Source organism: Apodemus sylvaticus, chromosome 8 (genome assembly GCF_947179515.1).
Source record: "Apodemus sylvaticus chromosome 8, mApoSyl1.1, whole genome shotgun sequence".
NCBI lineage: Eukaryota > Metazoa > Chordata > Mammalia > Rodentia > Muridae > Apodemus > Apodemus sylvaticus.
This window is the reverse complement of record NC_067479.1, coordinates 33,253,260-33,279,784: the sequence shown is the minus strand read 5'-3', so window position 1 is coordinate 33,279,784 and position 26,525 is coordinate 33,253,260. Positions and strand designations below refer to the sequence as shown.

Genomic DNA, 26,525 nt, shown 5'->3' with positions numbered 1-26,525 from the left:
TGTTAAGAACCCTCAATCTTTTTCTGAGTAAAGATCATTAAGAAAGACAGTATAAATAAAGACTATGGACTTTGGTAACGTTTACCATAAATGACTTTTTATTTCCATAATTTTTAAAAATTACCAAAGTTGCTGGGCGGTGGTGGTGCACACCTTTAATCCTAGCACTTGGAAGGCAGAGGCAGACAGATTTCTGAGTTCGAGGCCAGCCTGTCTACAGAGTGAGTTCCAGGACAGCCAGGGCTATACAGAGAAACCTTGTCTCGAAAAATTAAAAAAAAAATTAACAAAGTTTATCAAAGTATCAGAGTTATACATTATATTGACTTGACTTCCTCCTGGCTAGTTGCCTGTATAAAACAGTTTTCTATAGCTTAAGTAAAGGAAGCTTGCACCCAAAACAGTCAAAGGACTAGGATTTTATTTTCACTTTTCAACTGGATGATACTCTCAGCCTTCTAAATTGGGGAGCATGATCTTATTCACTGTATGAGTTTTGAGATTTGTTTTTAAAATGAAAATCAAGAAGCTAAAATAAAATAAAAAATAAATTAACTAGAGTTGACTCTCCTTGATTTATGCATATCTGTTTGCTAGATCTCAAATTTGAAGACCTCAAAGAGTGGGGCAGACTACAGTCTAACGCTATAGCCAATTTTATTTAAGTTTCAATGTGTGCTTATACATGGATGAAACAAAGAAAGCAATGATCAAGGGAAGGTTGCTTGAGTTCAGAAAACCATGATCAGAAACACATGTAAACCAACATCAGTAAGCACATACTAAATATTAATAGAGCAGCCCTTTCCCAGAACTTTCTCAGGACAGAACAATTTAAACACAGTTTCCTGGAATGTAGCATGTATTATATCTGGGAATTTATGAAAGCAAGGCAGAAGGCCAGATCCAGATCCTGGGCACACTAAGGACAGAACTAAGTGTATCTTTTGCCCAGATTTGCTTCTATGGTGATGTTCTGACATCCATAAAGAATAACCATGTCTTATAAACTGAATATTAATGTTTGTCACAGAAGGCACAAGATTATGTCCCAGAACTACCCAGGGATAAAACAATGCACCAAGGTAAAAGGCCTTTTCCCTGAAGCCTCTGTCATCAAAAGATTCTGTTCTCCATACATCATTATATTGACCAGGTTCTGACACTCAGTGACATAAAGGCTACAGCTAGGAGTTTTCTTTATCATCCCTAAATCTTGTAGTATTCCTAAGGCATGAAGCACAACTTATGAATAAACGAGTCAACTAAATTGCGAAATGTTCAGACCTTAATGATAATAGAATGTATATCATATGCCCCATTAGCTGGATTCTGATGCGCATTGGAAACCAGAAATCCTCAAATCCATAGGGTATGAACTTGCACAAATATAGTGCCTAAAGACTTCAAGGTGGCATTTCCTGCCCTGTGTTATCTACATGACACAGCACAAACATTTGAAGAACTGGACTTTATATGAAATTATTTTCACTGGGATGACTTGTTTTTATAGTAAATGTAATGAGTATTGATCCCTGTGAAGTGTTTGTCAGACAAACCAAACAAATTAAACAACAAATAATTAGCCTAAATAAACTCAGTGTATGAGGTAACTATTAAAGACACACAGATGAGTCCTAACTGAGCTCACAAAGATTTTTAATCACTATCATACCACATACAGAGCAAAGAATGAAAACAGATGTCCTTAAAAACATCATAGTTGGAATATTGTATGATAATTAATTATAGTTATATATATATATATGTGTGTGTGTGTATTATTGTACAATAATAAATTGTAGCTATTTGTATGATATAGATATAGGATGTGATGTGAATGAAGAAATTGGTAGGATACTGAAAACTAACAAAAGAAAATGAATAATTTTCTACTTTATAGTCATAAGAGAGAGTAATCATATCATTCCAAAAATAGTTTAGTCTATCCAGTGTGTAATTAGTGGCACTATTACTGTTCCAGTCTACTGAGCTGGTCTTACAAATGATAAACTTAAAGAATATATGGTAAAAACCAGATAATCAGGACTAAGGAAAGGGTATAAAAAAAGAGAGAGAACTTCACCCCCTAAGTCATAACTACTCCATTATATGAAAGAAAATAGAAACTATACTATATGATTGTAAAGTCAAAGACCTCCATTGATCCTTTATTAAGTATAATTTTCTTTCATATTATTTTTAAAGGGACATTTATTTTAGGGAATATTAGAACTTCATATAGATAATGTGTATCATCCAGAGAAACTAAAGGTAAATGAATATAGTTATGTAAAGTTAATTGGAAATTCAAAATATCCACTTAATATAATTTAGCAAACGTCCAATCATCTGGCATTGCATTCAGGTCAAATTTATGGTACTTAATTTATGGATTTTTCATATTCGTCAAAGTTTCCCACATGTAAAGAAGAAAGGTACTGTTTCTATGAAGCATCAGTGTCTTGACTATTTTTATGTCATCTTGACATAAGCTGCAGCCCTCCAAACAGTGGGTATCGCAAATGAAAAGCTGCTTTTATAATATCCAGATGGGACAGCATTTTCTTAAAAAGCAATTGATAGCGAAGAGGGAAGAATCTTGTGGGTAGTGCTATCCTAGGCTGGTAGTTGTAGGTTCTATATAAAAGTAGGCTGAGCCACAATGAAAAATCAAGTAAGTAGTACCTCTCCATGGCTTAGACATCAGCTCCTGCCTCTGGGCTCCCGTCCTGAGGGCATCACTTCAGTGATGGACTATGATATGGAAATATGAGCCAAACTATTTCCTACCCAGATTGTTTTAGGTCATGGTGTTTTATCACAGTAATAGTAAGTCTACAGAAAACAATCCATATAATAGATAATAAAATGTTCATAGTCTCTCTTCTATCTAAAAATATAAGTATAAAATTATCCATCTAAAGTAAGTCTTCCCCCACCCTCATTTCTTAGGGGAAAGTGTGACCTCAGTCTCCCCCTTCCACAAATTATGCTGACAGGTTTCCCACATGTGGGAAAATCACAGAGTGATCACATCTGGAGTGCAATGGAAAACCATTGCCCTGAGAAAACCAACTTTGTAATCATAGTATTTCCCCTGCCATTTAGGTAACTAACATAGTTCTTAGGCACAACCTGTTAGTAGAGCATTTCATCACAGCTACACAAATCTGTGACGCAGTCTGATTTTTCTCGATGAAATGGCAAGGAATATTGTGTGCTGCAATTTTATTGCATAATAACACAGGAAGAACAAACGAGGGATTACTATTAGCTACACCGTTAACATAAGAAAATTTAACACTTGTCTTTAGAAATTACCAAAATGTTTTCTATACAAATAAAACACTAAAATGCACTGAAAATCTTTCAAGATGCCAATTTTAAAACTATATAAAGTGATTTGCTTATAATAATTTAAGTCATGAACCAATGGAAAATAATTGCTTAATATAGCTGATAAACACTTTTGATTACATTCTCAAATGCTAATTATGTGATTCTCCATTACCTAGAAGATTTCTCAACTGCATATTCATGATATAACAAGTAGCAATATCTCTATTTGCTTGTCTTGTTGAAATGATGTATTTCTCCATTTCATTTTATTACTTGCATTTATCCCTCTGTATTTATTTAATTCATTCTCCTTGAAGGGAGCTGAGAACTCACTGGTTTACATAGACATGTTTTTATTCCACATCAGAAAGTTTGCCGGTCATAGCTTCATATAACAAGTCAGGACCTAGAGATAAAGCCTTTGCAGTGTCAAACTCATATGAATTCATTTCTCATTAACAGATTTTACAGTGAAAAGGAGTTTTATGATTCCTTTCCTTTTCATGACATCAATCTATTTTTACTTTTTCATAAGATGTGATATTAAATATTAATTATTAAAATTAATATTTTAATTGATATTAAAAATTAATTATCATTATTAAATGATAATTAAATAATTGTGATGATGCCTCCACAGGACATGTCAGCAGTCAAATTTTAGTGTTGGATCACATCTTAGTTACATAGGCCCTTTGTAAAATTTCCATGAATGTCTTATATTAACAAAAATGAAAGATATATAACTACATTAAAATGGTCATTTTATAAGTAATACATACCAGAAAAAAAGTGATAAATTTTAAAGTAATAAAAATTACTTAAGAAATTTGTAAACTAAAGTAGTCACATTTTGCCTTTCTTTGATTTTTTAACAATATCTTTCTTTAAAGAAACTAATAAGCTGTTGTGAGTAATGGTCTTTGGAAAACTGTTTAGAAAAAAGTTTAAAGAAAGTTTTGTATACAAGTTTCTTCATTAAATCATAAAGCTAACTTCTATAGTTACTTAATTTAGCACTATAAACCTAATGTAAGATATATGGAAAGTATGATTTAGTGAATGAATATATAACTGTTAAGCAAGTTTCTCTCAAATAAAGACAATGTTGAAAAAATAAAAACAATTTTGCAAATACTAATAAAAGTACAATTGATGTGTGTCTCTGCAGATCCTGGTAAAAAGATTGTTTAAACTTGTATAATGATCTTGACTAGTAACCCTGTGGTACTGTAGAAGCATACTGTAAAATTTACAGCAATATATAAATATATAATATAATATAATGTTTCTCAATTCATAACAGCATTTTCAACTTTCTCACACCAGTCATTCTAGGTATGTCATCATTTTATGAACAATTACTAGTCTTAGATGTAGTGGGATGCAATCTAGCAGTCAAGGAAATTTACCTAAACTGCAAGGGAGTAAAAACTAATATACTTTTCAATATCCCAGTTCTACTATGATTGAAGACCATGCATATATACAATGTATATGTATATGCATATGTTTAAGTATGTTTGTGTATATATATATGTATGCTTTGCTACATGCATACATATGTATGTATGTATTTCTATAGGTATGTATGCAATGTATGTACATATTGCTCTTTATTTTATATATGTGTGATTTTATACTATATGTTATATGTATATGTTATTATATATTATATATATTTATATTATATATATGTTAATGAACTACTTAAATATTTGACTGAATAGTGTGACTATGGCAAATGAGTTTGGATCATTAGAGTAATCCTTATTTATTTTTCATTAATTCCAATCTTAAATTTATATATTGTGTTACCAATCATTTAAATGAAAAAGATTTGAGCACAAATTCAAATTAAACATGAAAATATTTCTTAATCTTTTAAAACTGAAATGCTGGGACATTTAAAAAGTTAGCCAGGCAGGACTCCCAGAGTAGTTATAATGACAGCATCCCACCCATAGAATCTTGGACCCAAAAATGTGTCCTATCTATAAAATATGCAGGGACAAAGATGGCTCAGAGAAAGAGAGAATGACCAATGAATGACTGGCCCAAATTGAGACCCATCATATGGGCAAAAACCGATCCTGACATTATTAATGATATGTTCTGCTTTCCGAGGGGAGCTCAACACAACTGTCTTCTGAGAACACCACCGGGCAGCCTAAGAGCAACACGAAGAAACTCAAAATTAGACATTATATGGAGCTCAGGACTCCCCTGGAAGAGATGGGGGAAGGATTAAAGGGCCAAGAGGATAAGGACTCTGAATGAAGACCAACAGAGGCAACTAACCTGTGGGGTGGGGGCTCCCAGAGATTGATCCTCCAACCAAAGAGCCAACCTGGGCTGGACCTAGGCCCCTTGCCTATATGTAGAAAATGTACAGTTTGGTCTTCATTCGGGTCCCCTAAGAACTGGAGCAGAGGATGTCCGTGAATCTGTTGCCTCTCTGTGGATCCCATTCTGCTAACTGGGCTCCCTTGTCTGGCTTCACTGAGAGAGGATGTGTGTAGTCCTCAATGACTTGATGTAGTGTGTGTGTGTGTGTGTGTGTGTGTGATACACAGAGGGGCTGAGGTTCCCGTTCTCAGAGGAGAAGGGGAGGGGGTAATTGCAGAAGGAGCTGTGAAATGGAGAGACTAGGAGTAGCGGGGCCTGATATTGGAATGTAAAATTAATAAGTAAAAATTAGTAAACAAAAAGTTTCATTTGCTAGGACTAATAAAAATCTATAAATAAGCAAATGACTAAATATTTAACGGATTAATAGCCACATGTTCATCTTTAAAACATGTTTAAAACATGTTATCTTACTTTAAAACAATGAGTTTCAGAGATGAAAAAAATATTTATTTCATTTTAACGAGGACATTATTTTAAGAGTCCTAGCCAAAGCAACTTGAATGAAGAGAATATCTGTTTCCTGTTTGCATCTAGCAAAACTCTTTCTTTCATGAAGGAAAAATGAGTATGCTGATGACGAGTGGTCTGTCAGTCCAAGACTCTCTTTGACCATAGGTAAACAGCACCTTAAATATGACAAGCATGCTGCAGCAGAGATGACTTCATAGCTAAGAGCACTCATTGCTCTTGAAAAGGCTCAGCTTCGGTTCCCTGTATGAGCATGGTGCGGCTCACAAACGCTCTGCACTTCTTATTCCTAGGAAGCTGATGCACTCTTCTGACCTCTGCAGGCACCAGGCATGCAAGCAGTCCACACACATGCATCCAGGCAAATACTCGTACTCAAAAAAATGCTTTAAAAATCTTAAGCAAAAAAAAAAAAAAAAAAAAATGGAAAAGCTTAAGAAAGCTAGCAACATTAATAAATCTGGGCACAGAAGATTGCACAGGCAAAACAAGTCAGTAACGTTTCCCTCCAAGCAGCAGCAACAAAAGTAGTAGAAAGGCAGAACTGGGCAAATGACAGCCAGTGAATAATAAGAACCTCCACCGTAACTACATTTCTCTTGTATTTGTCATTTCCTTTTTGTGCGACTTGACTTTCTTTTGTGTGTGCACACGAGTGTCGGTCAGCTTCCTTAATAATTTACTTTTTAGACAGTGTCCCTTTGTGAACCTGGAACTGGCTGCTTTAGCCAGAGTAACTGAACAACAGACCAGTTGTTCTGCCTCTGCTCCATAATGGTAGTCTAATGGCTACTGGCCACTGTGCCCACAGTTTATATAGGTATTGGTGTTTGTCTTAGTCAGGGTTTCTACTCCTGCACAAAACATCACGACCAAGAAGCAAGTTGGGGAGGAAAGGATTTATTCCACTTATACGTCCACACAGCTGTTCATCACCAAAGGAAGTCAGGACTGGAACTCAAGCAGGTCAGGAAGCAGGAACTGATGCATACATAAGCCATGGAGGGCTGTTTCTTACTGGCTTGCTTCCCCTGGCTTGCTCAGCTTGCTTTCTTATAGAACTCAAGTCCATCAGCCCAGGGATGGTGGGATGTTACCACCCACAAGGGGCTAGACCCCCCCTTTATTGCTAATTGAGAAAATGCCCCACAGCTGGATATCATGGAGGTACTTCCCCAATTGAAGCTCCTTTCTCTGAGGTAACTTTAGCCTGTGTCAAGTTGACACACAAAACCAGCCAGTGCAGTCTTCGAACTCAAGTTGCCATGCTTGCTTATGGAAACACGTTAAATAGAAAAGCCATTTCCCCCTTTTGTGCGATTTGATTTAATTTTTTTTAAAACACACAGTTAAATACACACACACACACACACACACACACACGGCCATTGTTTTTGTGATGCTGACTTTTTTTTCCACCAAGATAAATGTTAGAAAATGAAGCTTGAAAATACAAAAAGCTGAATTTGAAAAGTCTACCCTGATGAGTTCCCTCAGAGGGATCAGAGCCAGGTCTATAAATATCTTCAAGGTAACCCTGAGATTAAGGGAAGGACATCACTCATCATGTCACAAGAAAGAAGGACACGGAGCAATGGCCTATAGCTAAGGAAAGGAATAAAAAAAGACTGGTTATTTGAAAAGTTCCTGATAGTCAGGTCAATTGGTTTGCATCCGTTGCACCAGCACAAGCATTTCTGGTCAAGTACAGTTTTTGAAGTAGGTGGCTTTGGCAAAGTAGGAACTAGGCCATCTTTAGCTTTGCACAGCCAGTTAAGAAAAATGAAAATGTCAGTGAATGTGTACACCATTCAGTCAATATTTTGAGTTAGTCTAAATTTATTTGGGCTAGGTAAGTTTGTAGGCCATAAGTCTATCTTAAACTGTCAGTATCTTCTTGTGAATAGATTGACTGAGTCAAATACATTCTCATTCAGAGTTTCACACATTATTTGTGACAAAATTTTTCTTTTCAGGTTTTATCTTCAATTTAAATAAGGCTTTATTAATTAAAATGAATTTCATCACTTCTTTCCTGGCTTTTGTTCCTTAACTCCTCCCACGGACCCTCCCTCCAACCCCTTCCTCTCCCTGTCCCACCCGAATTGTTCGTCTCCTTTTGTTTTATTATCACTGCTTCATATGAATAAATTTGGATAGGAGTTGTCATAAACTAAGCTGAGAGTCAACAAAAAATGAGGGGAAGTAGCTTTTCCATTTTTCTCACAGCTGCAAATGTTGGCTGTAGGTAGTGTGTGAGGGATAATACGGAATGAATTTTTAAAGCATTTCTTAATCCTTTCAGAGAAGCAATATCATAGCATATTCATATCTTTTTGTTGGTTTGTTTCTTTGCTTGTTTTTCATTCAGTAAATATGTACTGAGTGAGCGCCAGTGGTTAGCAAGGAGGGATATTGCTATGCTGACAGGGCTCAGACCATCAGGGAAGCCACAACAACCTTGTATTCATTTTTATCATTAATATATAGCGGAACCTTGGGAGGCTGCAAAATGAATTGAATTGAAAGGAGGCAAACACACACAATCATCTGCCAGGCACAGAGCTTCACTGCAGTGCAGAGCAGCTCACAGCAGCAGCAACTCAGAATCGGTGCTTGAAGGATAGAAAAGACCTTCTTCCACATTCAGAGGAATATGGGAGCTGTAAATTTTCAAGTCACAAGGACATGATGTTCTTTATTAATACATTTACAAATAAAGATGTCTAATTTAGGTTTAGTGATGAGGTCTCATATGGACACTTGTCAGTTTGTTTACAAAAGTTATGATTTTTTCTTTTCTCTAATAATTATACATATGAGTACTATATTTACATCATTTCTACTCGTCTTCTCTATGCAATATTGGGTGTCCCTATACACTTTTTTTAGTTAAGCTGAATTCTGTGTATATTATGGAAATGCCTGGTCTCAAGAAATGTAATAACAGTCATGTTTGAAGACTTTGGTGAACTTTGCCTGCATGGCAGTTCATTGTGTGCCATATCTTATAACATTCTATTGTATATTCCATTCAAAGTATAATTTGAGTATTTGTTTGAGTATTTGTTTTATGAAAATTATGATTTTAGATCCTCATCATTGTGAGAAACAATTCAACATTGCTTTCTCTATAGTATCTTCTTTAATTAACACACTGATTACATGAAATAAGTAGTAATATCTCAATTTTAAGCAGTAGAATTCTGACACATACATCCAAAAATACCAGATTCAATGAATGTATCAAAATGCAAAACCACCTTGTGAAAGAGTTTAGGCTAAAGCCTTTTTGGCATTGTACTCCATTGGCTATTCAAAACTGAAATTTATGCTGATCTGTCTATACAACACTATAAAGCCACAGAGGAAACATTTAGTAACTTAAGGCCACTCTTACATTTTTATAAGCAAATAGCAGTTTTGTAGCATATACTGCATATGACAAATGTCCACTTGTTTTACAATATATCTATTTAAAGACAATCTTTATCAAAATCAAAGTAGATCTAAATGTATATTTTGCAAAGCTTTATATTGTAAAACCAGGACACCTGCAGTCACATTTAATGATTACTGCAAAATGATTGGCAAAGTGGGAAGAGGATTAAACCCAAAGGTTTGCAGTAACATGGATGATTATGTTTTAATGACTTGGGCTTCCTGGGGCTTCTGTTTTTATCATTGCTGCTAAGATAGTTTCACAGACAACTGGAAGAAGACAAATAGTCTATCCCTTCCATAATCAGACTTCTAAGATGGCTTGGATTTCCTCGTCACAGAATAATTATACTCAACCCAGAATTTATGAATAGATTCTAGGAAGATATTTTAAATGACGAGTCTTTATTGTTTGTAGCTTCTGTGATTTTTTTTTATTCCACAAATTTGTCTTCTGTTCAGCATTCCCTTTACATTTGCCAACAAGTGGATTTATTAAAGCATGTATTTTCTGGTTATTTATTAAAAGATAATATTAAAATACATAATCTTAATTACCAAAAGTTCCTCTTGAATGAACCCTAGCTATACAGAAACTTCGGATTTCCTGGATTTCGCAGGTTTCCTAGATCAAAAAATGCTCAGTGCTCCTGACAACTTAACGTGCTTCAAGTCTGGTGGTTGAAAGCCACCTCTAGGATTTAATGACATCATCTGTGAGGCTGGGGGTAACAAGTATAACCTGGTACATTCAAATAATGGCTCTCACACAACGCTAAGATACATGTGGCTACAACCCTGCCATTCTAATCATGGCTACAGAGCTACTAGATTACTTTGGTGTTTTTGCATTTTGATACATTTGCTGAATCTGTTTCTGTGTCAGGATTTCACTTCTTAAAATTGTGATAGCATTAATAAATAAACACCACCTGATAATTTGTAGAATATTATATGTATATATGTAGTAGTTTAAAAAAATCAGATTTCATTGGAAATGGTTAGGGACAGTGAGAGGAAGCCTAAGTTTTCCACTCAGCCTTTCAAAACTCATGAAGAAAGGAAGGAGACTAGCTTGGACAAAGGAATCACTGAGTAGACATAGTTAATAAAATGATATAGAAATTCCCAGACTATTTCCTTCCTTATCTCAGAATTCTCTTGCTGTCAAATTTTATCCCTCAGGAACATAGGCATGGCAAAGGAGATAAAAGCCAGAAAGTGGATTATGAGGTTGGTCAGAAAATGAAAAAAAAACCCTAAATACAAACGACCACAATAAAAATGTTTAGAGAGAGTAAGAAATGGTGAATATAATTTAGACTAAGTAATTATCTTCTAAATGGCACCTCACTACGGTGAAGGAGGTACCATGGCTCCAGGTATGATGTAATTACCTTGAGGACTGAGATTGTCACACCAGCAAAACATGGCTCGATGCCTCAAGGAAGGGGATTAGTTTACTACAAGGAGGTACATTCCAAATTTCTAAATTCTATGCAGTGCAAAAAATATAAATGACAATCTTGGAGCCAGAAGAATGTTAAAATACCATATTGTTATTAATCTGTGAAATAAAAGGAAGGTTTAAGCAGGTAATTTTCTTGAAATGGTAGAGAAAGCAACATATATTTTAATCAGCATAATTGTTAAATGTCAATTAGAAATTTACATCAGCTAAATTATGTCAGACTGACTTGTAGTAGAAGCTTGCCAAATGTTAATTAAAAGAATAAATGTTAATGATTGTTTTAATTTTGTGCCTTTGGTGTTTTTTAAGTCTTATGTTCATGATTTCAAATTAATCTCTTTTATACTTTTATCATTTTTACAATCCAAGTAACCTCAATATAAAAAGGTATGTGCTAGGCAAAGAATCATAATTAAAATTTAATTGACAAGTAGTGAAAGTTTGTTATTATTCAAGCTATTTATATATTTTATAACTTAATATAGAAATTTTAGCCCAGTGCCTTCATGCATGTTAAACAAAGTTATGTGCTAGTGAAACGGACTCTGTTCAAACATCCAAGTGAACATTCACAGTAATAAGCTACCGTAATCACTTTCTTATTAACTGATATGAGCCATCTCACTCTATGCACTATAAGAGCAAGCTATGGAAAATTCAGATTAAGGATCAGTGCTACCCCAGCACTCTCACTTTAAGTTACTTTGACTATATTATGTTATTTGTTTATATTCTCATCTCTGAGATTAAACTCAGTGCTAATCGAGTAATATAATATTAAATCCAGTGCTAATCAAATAAACATTTCCCAATAAAAAGTTAATAAAAAGTGCTAATTAGACTTTCATATTTGGATCTTAACTTCAATACCCTTAAAGTGTCTTTTGTTTGGATAATCTCAGATAAAACTAGTAAAACGGTCACATACAACTCATTGCCAGGATGTAGCAATTACCTTTTGAAAAACTATCTGTTAAAGGCAGGAATGATGATGGAGTTTGATTAGTTGTTTCATTAATTTATATTACCCGTTATATACATTTATCTCACAGGGAAATAATGGGTACGTAATATGGATATATAAAGAGATTAGATTAAAAAAGTGTGAAGATTAAAAGTTGGATTCTACTCTAAGGAAATCAATATGACCATAGCTCATTCACACAATTAGTCATTATATTCACTGAATTTTTCTGAATCAATTAATAACCATCACAAGCATTTCAATAGCCATAGCCATTTGGACCTCAATAGAAAATGTGTGTAATGTTTTTATTTAGTTGTAAAACTTACTATAAAGTTTATTTAGAAAAAAGGAAATGAAACATCTCTTAAGATGATATGTTTATCTCTTTTTATCCCTTTAAAGCTTTTGATTCTTATTTCTAGACACATTTCAATCTTTAGAGAGTATATTTTAATGAATTGGGCTCTTTAAACTAGATTAAAAGGGGTAGTGACTTTTGTGGTTGAAATATTTGAATGTTTATGGTTTATCTCCAAAACGAGATACAATTAAGTGAAGAACTTCCTCTTTCATTAATATTTCTTTATCAGAATGCAGTGTTGACTTTTTAATGGCTGATGATATGTTTTGAAAAATTGAAAAAAATTAGTCCAAGGAATTCAAAACTGGTAAGGATTACATTCTCTCTCTCTCTCTCTCTCTCTCTCTCTCTCTCTCTCTCTCTCTCTCTCCCTCTGTGTGTGTGTGTGTGTGTTTGTGTGTGTGTCTTTGCATGTGAGCATTTGTTTGTGAGTGTGAATGTGCATGTGTGTGTGGTTTTGTGTGTGTGTGTGTGTGTGTGAATGATTAAGAGAGACAGACAGGCAGACAGAAAGATAGACATGCATGCAAACATTCATTATATAAATGCAGCTACATGTGTATACACGGTGGTCAGAAAACTATCATGGCTGTTATTCATTTTAAAATAATACTTCTGACATCGTTTTTTGACTGCAAATGAAAGCCTCTCTGGATTCTCAGATTCTTAGAATCTCTTGTTTCAATTTTTCATCTGTCAGAGTGCAAAAATTATAGAAACTCATTTAATGTGAATTCTGGTCTGTTTGAACCTATGTTTTCAAATTTGTACAGCAAATGCTTTTACACAATGCAATGTCTCCAAAATACCTCAACTAATATTTTTTGTCTCATAAACTAATCATATGTGTAGATTATTAAATTATATGCAAATATAGTAACAGTTATTTTAATCACTTTAACTTTGAGGTGTTCTATTTCTGCACTCTAATGGACAAAATCACTTATTCCTGTAAAATATTTGATTAACCCTGATATTCTAGCTAGGGGTCTGTAAATCATATGCTGACCCTTTGAAATGGAGAATAATACATAAGTTAATTAAATAATATTGGAAAAGTGCTACCATGGAATGTAAAAAAATATACATACATGCCTTAAGAATATATCTAATGGCTTAGAAATCAGCAAGACCACAGGGGACATGATATCTTTCTCAAGGTTAATTCAATGTCTGGAAATTACAATCAAGAAAACCCTTCTATGGACAGCACAATAGCTCATCACAATGCAGCATAAAGTGGGGGTGGAGGGAACGGCAGTGACTCTGAAAGGGTAGCTGCTGCGATTATACCGCTATATGAAACTGAATAATGGAGCCAGACTAAATGTTAGAAAATTCTGACAACCAACTGTGCCTATATCTAGTTTCTTTAAAGTTGAAATCCCTCTCTCAAAAAAAAAAAAAAAACGTAAAATCAGATGTACAATTCTTTAATGCCATGTTCATTGTGAGTATTAGTCCTTTATCTGCAGCATATAAATCGGTTATTAAATTGGAAACTACCAGAGTTATATAAAAGCTTGTAATTTGGTATTAAAGCCTTATCATAATATTTTCATTGGTGGCAAGCTAATTGCCTTATCACAAGAAACAACTTGATGTATGAAAGTCACCAATATCTTCAAGCAAGGATATGCTTTACAAAGTCTTAATAACTCAAAAAAGATGAATTCATCTCCTTTTCACTCACAGTCTGACATATATATATATATATATATATATATATATATATATATATATCAAAGCAACTTTCAAATCATATTCATTAAAATTCAATTCATTAAGGCAAGAAGAAACAAGAGATTTTATATATTGCTGATAATAAGAAAATGTAGGAATTAATGCTGAGCTAGCTACAAAAGGGTTCTGTTTAAATTATTCACAGATATTCACTAATAACAAAAGAAATTCCTGTAAGAATCCCAGAATCAAAGATACATTGATGCTAGGGGACTGGAATGAAAATCAGAGCCTTCAGGAGGAAGTAGTTTTCTTCAGTGCCCTAATAGACGGACTTCTAGATGTGAGAGATGCCCTCACCCCTTGTTTGGAAGTCTCCTGAATTTTCAGGTAAAAACAAAGGTAATGTTTTTCAAAACCAATGTTTACTAGTGATCATAAAAATCATAAAAGAACATTTAGTGTATTCTTTCTCCCTAATAATGCAAGTTTGCAGTTAATGTAGAAAATCCACTAACATGGTAGGAATGTGTGTTCCAGAAGATAAGCTCATGATTCTCTTTATGGCCATGTTGGACAAAAGCTGTCTAGAAGGTGATGGAGCTACAGGAGTGCTAATCTTTAGAGTAAAGCTGAAATCATGGGAAAGGTGTGAGCCAGTAATCTTTCACCTCAGTGTCCGTCTACTTTCAGCCATAGAGAGGCACTAAAGGTGATTTTGGCCATGGAACAATACCTTGTATTTAGATGGCTAGTCTCCAAAACTGGGAGAAAGTAAATTTCTAAACAATGCAAGTTTCTTAATAACAATCATTTTGCCACAATAACTCAGATTGATAGGATTCATCTTCATTTTTGTGGCCCTAGAAATGGTTCTGCTTTCTCATCTTTCTTTCTGGATTATTCAATATCTTCAATTCCATTAATGCATTTAAGAAGATCACACTTAATTCTTAATTTTTCTTTTATATTGAGTTGGCTTGAGAACCCTAGAATGTGTCTTAACTTCAAGTAAGTTGTCAAAGTTATTTTCATACAAATAGAGCAATAAAACACATGAATTTAAGCTTAAAGTGGTGGTTGTCTGACTACGGCTCACAACTCCTTGGGGGGATACGAGAACCTTTTCATAGGAGTAACCTTAGACTGTACTGGATATCAGATATGTAAATTGTAATTCATAAGAGTAGCCAAATTACAGTTATGAAACTGTAATAAAAATAATTTTATGGTTAGGGTCACAATAACATGAAGAACTGATTGAAAGGGTTGCCACATTAGAAAGGTTGAGAACTACTGGCTTAGAGCTTTATATATTAAATTGAAATATTATTTAATCTGAGATATTAGTTATAAACTTTCATGGATTTATTTTTTTAGATTTCACCATTTAAATGTATAAATTTGTATGTGTGTATGTGTGTGTGCGTGTGTGTGTGTGTGTGTGTGTGTGTTTGTGTTTGTAGGTATGCATGAGTCTGGGTTTGTGCACTGGAATAGAGTGCCTGCAGAGGCCAGAGAAAGCATCGAATGTCATGGAGCTAGAGGAAAACGAGGTTGTGCCATATTATAAGTAGGTACTGGGAAATGAACTCGTGTCACCTGCAAGAGCTGCAGTATCAGCTCTTAACCACTTAGCCATCAATCGAGCTCCATCACAAAACATGATTTACTCAACAGCTCCATTAAACTTTCTTACTGGCTTCTTTCTAATTCATAATAATTCAGAAACCGTAAATTTAGACACATTTAGTACATTGATTTCAAGGTAATTGTTCTATAGCTACTTTGTATTGACAAATCCACAGTGCTCTAGTGTTTTATACAAAATGATTTTGGTTTTGCATATTTCTCATATTTCAATATACTTTAGATCACCTCTAAGTCACTTGTGATGAGTATGCAATGTAAATGAAATGTTGTTCAATGTCATAAAATCATATTATATTGTATACAGACTAGTAAAATGAAAACACTCTGTCTAGCCTCAATGCTGTTACAACATCATTGAGACGTTTTTGAAGTACAATTGGTTACATCAGTGGAAGTGGACTGTTCCAAGGAGAACCTGAAGAGAGGAGAACAAGATTGACTGGGCTCCTCAATTTATGTTTATGTGCTAAGGCTGCAGTCTGGTAAGGACGTGGCAGAGGTATGGATAACTCACAGTTCAAGTTGTTGAAAACAGGAAGAGAAAGCAAGGGCAGCTCTTGTAATGTCAATATGCATTTTGACAAACTGAGATCCATATGTAAAAAATAAGCAAACAAAACCCTTGTACTTGAGGTGTTAAACAGTAAGATTTAAGTGAGTAAAATGTGAAGTACAATATAGCAACGTTAATACTTAATAATATGTTTTTACTCCCTACAAAGTGACCAAAATGGTAAACTTTATGTAATCTTATCACATAGAAAAACACAAGTAAATAAACAGAAATTGTTTATGTTGTGGGCACTTACATAAGATGCAGAGACATGTGGAGAACTCCTCAATTTATGTTTACGTGCTAAGGCTACAGTCTGGTAAGGAGGTGTCAGAGATATCGATAACTCACAGTTCAAGTTGTTGAAAACAGGAAGAGAAAGCAAGCTCAGCTCTTGTAATGTCAATATGCACTTTGACAAGCTGAGATCCATATGTAAAAAATAAACAAACAAAACCCTTGTTTTGTTTGTTTGTAAAAAGATAGGACATTTTGAGCTAGCCTGTTCTACACAATGAGTTCCAGACCAGGCAAGGCTAAATAGTATGAGTCTATCTCAAAAAACCAAACCCAACCAACCAGCAAATAAAAACCTATACAATACGACAGAAGTGTTGATTAGATTAAACTTAGTAATCTTTTTAACATGCATATGTATATAAATAAAATGTGTTTTCATTAACTGTAAGTAAATACAGGAATGAGTAAATAATATTCTTTCAAAGTTCACTGTTTGGTATACATTAGAAGATTTAATAAATGGTGCCTCACAGTTCTTATCCCTGTTAATTTTATTTACAGATCCTATTTAAATCTAAAACTAATAAAGTTTGTAGTATTTTCTCAACAATTTGCTTATGACACTCAGTTTGAAGTATTCATAAACTATACACATTTTAATACATAGGTTTGCCAGAATATGAGGTTCAGATTGATTTTTGTTGCAGTACAATAGCGGCAACAGCTCTATTGGGCCAACCAAATGAAAAACCCATGTGAAGGGACACTGAGATTCATCATCTCATTAATTGCTTTTAGTTTTCTATTTAATGTAAACCCATCTATATTTATAATTTTCTCAACACACATTTGTTTTAGCATATCTAAGTTTACCTTGAAATAAACAAGCATCACCCAAGCAGCCCTAAAGCTTCTCATTTTGAAAAGGAAAAGCCTTTTAAACGTGCGACATAATCAGGGCAGATTCTGTGCTATGAAAATGGCAGAAATCTTCTCTGCCCATGGAGAATTCTCTTGTCTGACTAAAACTCTGATTAAAACTCTGTACTTTAATGTACCCCCAAGCCGCCTCTGGATGAAGACATTATGCTGTTTAATAATAAAAGAGTGTCTCAGAGAGTTCTCCTAGCACATTTTTTTTAAGTTCAGGAGGTATGCAGATTGTTGATGAAGTCATCACCACTTTTATTTACAGGAGTAAATGGTTAGTCATCATGAAAAAAAAATTAGGTCACTACTTAATTTATTATTAATCTTACATTTGAGTCTTATAATGCTCTCTGGATGTTTGGCTAACTCTAAGTGAATTTCTGTAACAAATATGATCTTTAGATACAGCTCTCTAATAATGAGCATGGGAACTATGTTAACTTCATAACTTATCTCTGTCACCTCTGTAGTTGGATTTAAATAAAGCAGGTGTCACTGGCTGGATGTAAGAATGAAGAAATAGATCTCTGAAGGAAGATTCAAAGTCCAAGTGAAAGTAACATTGCTACCAAATGTGGAGAGCTAGGGTTCAGTTCTCCTGGGGTTTTTGTAAGCCAGAGAGTAAACCAGGCAGCTTCCCTTTCCCCCCAATGAGATGCACTGTCAAATGTATTTAAAAGGACATCAATTTAACACTTTCCTCAGAGGAAGTTTCCAAACTTCCACTCTTCTTTTCTGTGGCTCCATTCCTGTGTTTATCCTCTCTCTACCTGCCTGCATTTTCATATAGACCCGTCACAGATCCTGTTTCCTTGATGTGGTTTTGAGGAAACAAACAGATTTTGTATTACATATATCAGCTACACAGGCACAGGATCAACCACAAGCGTAATTAACTTTAAAATGACTCAACTTCCTTCAACCATGATCATTCTGTCTTTATTGAATTTTAATGTCTTTTATTTTAATCAAACAATATCCCTTCACAGGATATACACTAAGAAATGAGTTTTCCTAAATGAAATTGCTTTTTTATAGCCATTCTACCAGACACTCCATTTACATCTTTAGAACATTAAAGCCAGTCTTCAAGTGTTGCTTTGCCAGCCAGTGAAGTGCGTTATCTGAAAAGCTCCGTGAGCATGGGCAGAAGAGATCCATTAACCAGTTTGAATATTGACAGTGCCTTAAAAATTATCTCTCCAAACTCTAGGCAAATTTTGTATTTGCAATGGGGAAATTAGAGACTTGCATTGTTATTCTACTTGTAACTTTTGTATCTTAAAGGGAAGGAATATTATGAGGAGAACAGCTAATACCTGAAGTTCTACCAAGCTTCTGCTCATAGAAGATAATGTCACAAAACAAGGAGAGTTACGAGTATATTCCTCTGTCTGGAAAAAAGAAGGAAAGAAAAAAGAAAGAAAGAAAGAAAGAAAGAAAGAAAGAAAGAAAGAAAGAAAGAAAGAAAGAAAGAAAGAAAGAAAGGAAGGAAGGAAGGAAGGAAGGAAGGAAGGAAGGAAGGAAGGAAGGAAGGAAGGAAGGAAGGAAGGAAGGAAGGAAGGAAGGAAGGAAGGGAGAGTAAGGAGGGAGGTAAGGAGGGAGGGAGGGAGGGAGGGAGGGAGGGAAGGAGAGAGGGAGGAAGGAAGGAAGGAAGGAAGGAAGGAAGGAAGAAATGAAGGAAGAAACAAAGGAAGAGAGAAAGAAAGTAAAGTTCAATCTCAATCAAATTATTTAGAATATACATGGATTGAGATTCCCTTTCAGTGATTCACTTTTAAAATTTTGAAATGCAAAACTGGATATGTAAAAGTTGATAAAGAATCTATCATTTTCAAGAGACAATAAATCAGTCTTTGAGCTCTACTCATGAGATGCATGTATTCTGCAATTGAGACATCTTCCTTACTGTATCAACATTTGAGCAAAAGCCATCATTGGACTTGTATTTTTATTTATATTTCATTACTATTTTTCATAAATTCAATACAAATTTTATTTAAGCTAATTAAATAAGTAAAAGACAAAGTTTGTGGATGAAAATGCTTAAGATATGTATAAATAAAACAAAACAACAGTTGTATTGATTTTTATTTCTACTTAGTCTCCTTTTGGGACTTTCTGTGTTTCTCAAGCACAAATCTTAAAGCTATTTGTTTATCTTCTCCAAGATTACATAGAATTTCCAGGTTATATATGCAAATAGCAAATTGGAATGCCTTTACTTTAGAGGAATAATTTCATTGGGTTCTTCATCTAAACTGAAGGAGAGCTCAATAAACATATAAGCTTGTATCTACACCACTAATTTATAAAAGGTGGTTCTGGCACCTTAAAGGAAGGAGAAGGGGTTGTAACTGCTGCGTGCAAGAGTTACACACTAGCAGATTGAAAAGCAGAAGCAACACTGCCTGCCAGATGACATTGGAACAATTACATTCTTCATAAAGAACAAACAAAAGGGGAAGAGGCAGCTTTTTTCAAAGATGCTCCAATAGATTGTCCTACATCTGGTCAACCTAATTTTTCCTAGTGAGTTTAACACAAGAGCATGGTTACTTGAGAAGAGATAATAGGGGAATGGAAGAGAGAAGAGAAATTTGAGGTCCATGAAAGAGGACTACATTTGCTCTAAATTATGGGGAAGTGTAATTCTCAAAGAATAAAAAATGAAAAAAAATTGAAAATTAAGTTTAGAGATAACTATAACTATAAGAAATTCTTTCAAGAACAGTCAGAGTACAAATGTGCAATCTGAGGGGCAGGGCATGAGGGGAAATAGGGGTGATTATCATGTATGTGCCAAAGGCCTGGGACAGGGGATCTCCAGGGTATCTATGGGGTCTCTAACTGAGACTCCTCTCAGTAGGGAGCATGGATTCTGTGGTGGCTACTTCCTATAGCCAGCCAGGACTCCTAGTGCAGGGATAAGGACAGCAATCCACCTGCAAAACCTCCAGCCAAAATTCGTTCTGCTTACAACATGTGCAGGGACAAAGATAGAGCAGAGACAGAGGGAATGGCGAACCAATAACTATCCCAAAATAGAAACCTATCGCATGGGCAAGAACCAATCCCTGGCTTCATTAATAAGATTCTGTTATGCTTGCAGACATGAGCCTAGCATAAATTTCTTCTGAGAGACTCCATCCGGCAGCCAGCAGAAACAGATGAAAAATCTCTCAGCCAAACATTAGACCGAGCTCCGGAAGTCTTGAGGAAGAGTTGGGGGGAAAATTGAGGGGTCCAAAACAGACAGAAACGCCACTGAAAAACCAATAGACTCAATTAACCTGGACCCTGGGGGCTCCCAGAGACTGACCCAGCAAGCAGGGAGAGAGAATGTGCTGGACATATGCCCTCTTCACATATGTAACAGATGTGCAGCTTGGTCTTCATGCTGGTTCCCCAAAAACTGAAGAAGGTGCTGTCCCTTAAACTGTTGCCTCCCTGTGTATCCAGGCCCCCCCTAACTGGCTGCCTTTTCGTGTCTCAGAAGGGAAAGATGCACTTAGTCCTGCAGTGACTTGATGTGCCAGGGGTGTGGTCATAACCAGAGAGGAGACCCCTTCTCAAGGAGAAAGGGAAAGGATCTGTTTGAGAAGCAGGGGGTGATGCTGAGATGTAAAGTGAAATAAATTAATGAAAATGAAAGATCAGTGATAATTTTTCTAATTTTATAAAATCACAGAAGTATCAGCTAAAGGTTACAATTAGTCCAGGTTACTGAATAAATAGTTGAAAAAAAACGTGCAAGAATCATTGTTTCTGATAGGTTCTTGTTCAGGAACCAATGTTCTTTTCGTGAGGACCATTATAGAATGGGCTAGGATTTACTGCACAGTTTAAAATCACATCCCTTGGGGGACTGTGGCAAAACTGCCTGAGACAGAGCAGTGTGATTGAGAAGATATATACACAGACACAGGGACACACATACGAGGGGCGGAGCAGAGAGAGGGGGCAGAAAGTGAAACGAGAGAAACAGGGACATTCAGAGAGACAGAGTGAGACAGAGAGATAGCAAGTCTATCTGGTATGCATCACGAATACCAGCTAGCTTCTTGTCACATAGTCATTCTGCCTTAAAAATCAAAAAGAAAAATTTTTAAAAAAATAGAATATAATAGAATGAATCTATGATAATAAACAAATATTCTCTACCAAATAATGAAAAAACACACTACTGAATAATTAAAGTTTTGATCATAAGCACAAAATATCAATTTAATGAAAGTATAAATTCATCTTTAGGTATGTTTGAGGGTTTTAGAATTCCCTGAGCCTCTTTTGTATGAATTTTTGAGGTTACATTTTAGGATGCGCAATAAATGATAATAAATGAGCCGCTCAGTTCTAAAACCAACTTTTGATGATACTGTATCTAAACAAAACAGAAAAACCAACTTTTGATGATACTGCATCTAAACAAAACAGGAAAAAAACACAAACACATTAGAAAAAGACTAATTTTCTTTTTGATTCTCTTTATTAATTTAGCAGCCAGGGTAATGTTTAGTTTCTTGTCCAGTCATGTCTCTATTGGATTTTCTTTTTTAGTTTACCCAGCTCACAAAATCCAACACATTTCAAATTCTCCTTCTAATCTGCAATTTCATCATCTTCATCAAACTTTTCATCTGTAATGTACAGTGTTTGTCTTCCTGAAACACTTCAGAGTAACTTGCAGGCATACTACTACTCCTTTATTATCTATATATGTCAGTGTTCATCTGCTAATAACTAATAAACTAATTCATAAAAACTAGCCACAAATGCCAGTTTGAGTCTTGACTCTTCAGAACTGCCAAATCAAGAGAAACTATAGGAATCAGAAATATGTTAAATAACTTATAAATTTAGAAGACCAAGAACTAATTCAGAGAATATTGGCTTGGATTTACCTTTGCTTTAAATTAACATATACAAGGCAAAGCAATACATGCACAAACATATTAAAGTAAATTTTCATCCATTGGGCTACTAAGCCAAAAAAATCCTATTTTGAAATAATTGTATGTTTTTTTTATTTTGATGTACTTTATAATTATAGAAAAATATTAAGAATAGTACAAAATTTCACATACCATTTTATCCAGATTGAAATACATGCAATGGTTAACACTGCATGTATTCACTTCACATATTTCTTTTTCTTTTCATCTGTAATTTACAGTGTTACAGTGTTTGTGTATCTGAAACTATTAAAAATGAGTTGTAGACATGATACTCATATTCCTACATAATTCAGTGGTCACGTGCTAAAGCTGAGTTTTCTAACATATTTGAACAATAGTTACCAACATCAGAACGGACATCACCATGATAATACATAATCCCTAGCCATCCACATTTTGCCTATTGTTTAAAGTGTCCTTTTGGAAAAGGAAAGTTCAAGATTATGTAGTTCATTAAGTTGTCTTAGCTCGAAATGTCCTTTAATGCAGAATGAATTCCAAGTCATTGCACTTTACTACATTGACATTTTTTGAGCCTCTGACCCTAAAATTACGACTTAATTTGCTCTTTCAAATCTTCTGATAGTACTGTCTGTGGTTTGATTCAGATTACGGGCTTTGGTAGTGTGCCATAAGGATGACCCTCACAGTTTTCTCAGTGTGTCATGGTAGAAGTCTTTGAATGGTGATTTTTTTTCTGTTACTTGTAATGTTAATTTTGGTTATTTGGTTTAAGTGGTATTTTTTTCAGGGTCCTCTATTTTTAATTTTGATTCTTTAATATACAATGAATCTCTACTTCAGTTTCTTCTAACTCCATTTCCCATCCCCTCTCTTCCCTAAATTCATTCCTCCTCCATTTCCATTTTGAAAATAGAAAAAATTAGGCCTCTCAGAGATATCAATGAAACACCATAGCAAATTACAACAGTTGGTAGAAGAAAGAATACCCAGAGAAATAACTGGTATGGGGGTGTGTGATGGCAATTTGGTGGGTTATGAAGAAATCTAATGAAGTGGTAACTCCCCGGAATCTACAAGAGCGACTCTAGTAAAATCTAGTAATGGCTATATGGAGCTCTAACTAGTTATTTTCTAAAATTAGACCAGGCTTTCAGCAACGGGAATGGGACACCAACCTAGTCACAAAATCTTTAGTCCACAATGTGTACTGTTGCAAGATGTGCTGGAATACTAACAGTAAGGATGATAATATCAGTATGGGACAAATGATGAACTTGTGGGAGTGACCAACCAGTGACTAGTCCAATGTGAGGCCTATGTATCCAAAGGGACTCCATGCCTAACACTGCCTGAATGGCCAGGAATCAGGGGACCCAGGTTATGAGCAAATAGGATTGTCCAAAAAAAAAAAATCAGTAAAATAACTGCTAACAATATTCTGCTGGATTCACATTTGTACCTACCCCAATTGTTATCAGAGTTGTATCATGGTTCAGCAACCAATAGAAATGCAGAGACCTACAGCCAAACAATATGTGAAACCAAAGGGAGGAAGGGATTTTGGTAGCCAGAGGGATCAGCAGCATGAATACTACCCACAGATAATAAGATTTTTTTAACAGACAATTAGGATATGGGTTTTTCTTTGATATTTACATATTGCTAATAGTTTTTGCAATTAAAATTGATCAAGTTTTAAATTTTATTGTTCTAAAGAGATTAGTTACCCTCTATGTTAATATTGTTAATATCATTTTATTTTCTATATACTCTGAAACACACACATAAGGTAAGAAATGGGAATTTTAAAAATTTTATGACTTTTTTCCTTCAATGTTTTCTTTATATAGAAATACTTAAAAAAATGAAGTAGCACCATTATGTAAGTTTACCTTTATTATGTAGAACTTTAAATGTCAGAAAAATAAAACTCTTGATACAATTTCAAATCTTGTCTCAGCAAATATGATATTAGTATTTGACCATGACGTTAAAGGCCCTTTATCATAAAATAAAATATACTTTTTTTTATACTTTGCTCAGTAAAGTACATTTAAGCTCAAGTAACGTCACCTACATATACATAAATGAGTGGTAAACAAATGTATTAAATTAAAAACACTTAAACTATAGCGGTGCAACAGAAGGTCTGTAATTTGTACTGAATTCTATTTATACAAATGTTAGACAGCATCAGTTGTTCCTTTTGACATGTTTATACATTTCCATTTTTGTAATAATATAGAATAAAATATGCTTTATATCACTGAATAGAAAATATGCTGGGTGAAGTGGACCTAGAAGATTTGTCTGAACCTATAGACTCTCCATCCCAACAGAATACTACTCAAAATTTTATATATTTTATGGTTTGCAATCCGTCACAATTGTGTCATTATTAAAATAATACAGTGTTGTTTGCCAAAATATTTTAAAAATGTTATGATTTAAAAGTTAAACTGTAACAATATTCTATCTTGAATCATATACTAAAAATGTAGAAAGCATCTCTAAAACATTAGTGTTCACGATGATGTTCACTGAACTGTTTTCAGGGGTGAAAATATAGTTTAGCTTTAGTAATTCAGTTTAGGACACACAAGGACTTGGAATCAATCTCCTTTTTAGCAGGTGTGTACACACATACACACCCACACACAAACGTACACATGCACGCACGCGCGCACACACACAAAGAGAGCGGGGTTGTGTTTAGTAACCTATAGCCTGTAATATTTTCTTGGCTATCTTATTACATGGTTTTAATTTAAAGTATTAGCATGACTATAATGAAAATAAATAGAAAATATCTTAAATAATGCTGTTTTTCTGTCAACCTAAAGATCATCCTGTTCCAGTTTTAACAGTACTAGCATACGCAATGGAGAAAATAGATTGTTTAATATTATTGAATGGTATCTTAGATGTTCCCATAGATGTAATCTAGCAAGCTTCAAACTCCATACAAATTCCACTTTTTTCTCCATCCAGTTTCAATTTGATCAGAGGCAATGACTTGGTTAAGTCAGCTCTAGGAATTATTTTCCTCCTCTAAAATTCACCTGTTTATCTCTAATCCCTGGGCAGTGCAAGGCTGATCCTATAATCTGTTAATATCTGATTTACCGAAAGCCAGTTGAGTCCCACAGAGCCTAAGCCATTCTTGCTCTTCAGCACATTAAGAATTAATATTTACTCTTCTTGGACCTTTCAGCTTCCATAAGAAACTTTAACAAAAGCTGTGCAAATCCCTACCCAACATATACGAAGAGGATTAATAATAATTCCTTTTGATCAGAATTACTTGGTTGGCTAGCAATGGTTTCCATGGTAATCAGGTGGTAGACAGGGCTAAGGCTGATTCCATCAGTTGTAAGACATCATTAGAATTATCCTACATGTCTAATTATAACCTACCAGGATTGACTTCCATGTAGTGTAGCTCAAAGGCACGAGAAATCAAGTTATGCGCCTAAATGGTTAGACAGCTTCACAAGGAAAGAAATTATTTGCTTTCCCTAATAAGACATTTTTTTTCTAGCTGAGAATGTGATATATGAGAAATAAGATAAGTTCAAAATAGTTTTATGAGAAATGAGATCAAAAGTTGTACATCCCTTATGAAAATTGCAGCTACGTTTCATTTTGCTAACCGAAACAAAATGATTCTCAGTCTTAGAGATTTTAACTTGGATGAATGGTGACACTTAATGATCACGTTTGGTAGTTTAAAATTGGTAAAAAGAGAGGTGCACGTATCCAAATCACATAGCAGATTCTGATGTGAATATATACTAAACATGAACAAAAAGAGAAAGATCTTCACATAAAAAAAGTGTCTTTACTTTGCTCCTTTAGCTCTGGAAGGTTAATGTCATTCGATAGATTTAAAAAAAATGATTGATTTTACAACATATATTGGCACATTTATCCACACCTACACAAGCATTTGTGTCACCCACCCACACACACACACACAATCATAATAGCAATGCATACCTAATGTTTATATTTGGAGTATGGATAATTTCAAGGGAATCTCAAATGAAACACACCAGGGAGATCGTCATATTATTGAAACG

At 34.6% G+C, this 26,525-nt stretch overlaps 1 protein-coding gene and 1 non-coding gene across 3 annotated transcripts in view; both read right to left on the bottom strand.

The window, feature by feature from the left end:
• Nucleotides 1–26,525, bottom strand: part of Pcdh9 (protocadherin 9) — an 881,596-nt gene that overhangs the window by 120,341 nt on the left and 734,730 nt on the right. The gene's annotated exons all lie outside the window — the stretch shown is intronic.
• LOC127691716 (U1 spliceosomal RNA) lies at nucleotides 2,953–3,115 on the bottom strand. The gene has a single exon (XR_007979316.1). It is a non-coding gene; the product is annotated as a U1 spliceosomal RNA (small nuclear RNA).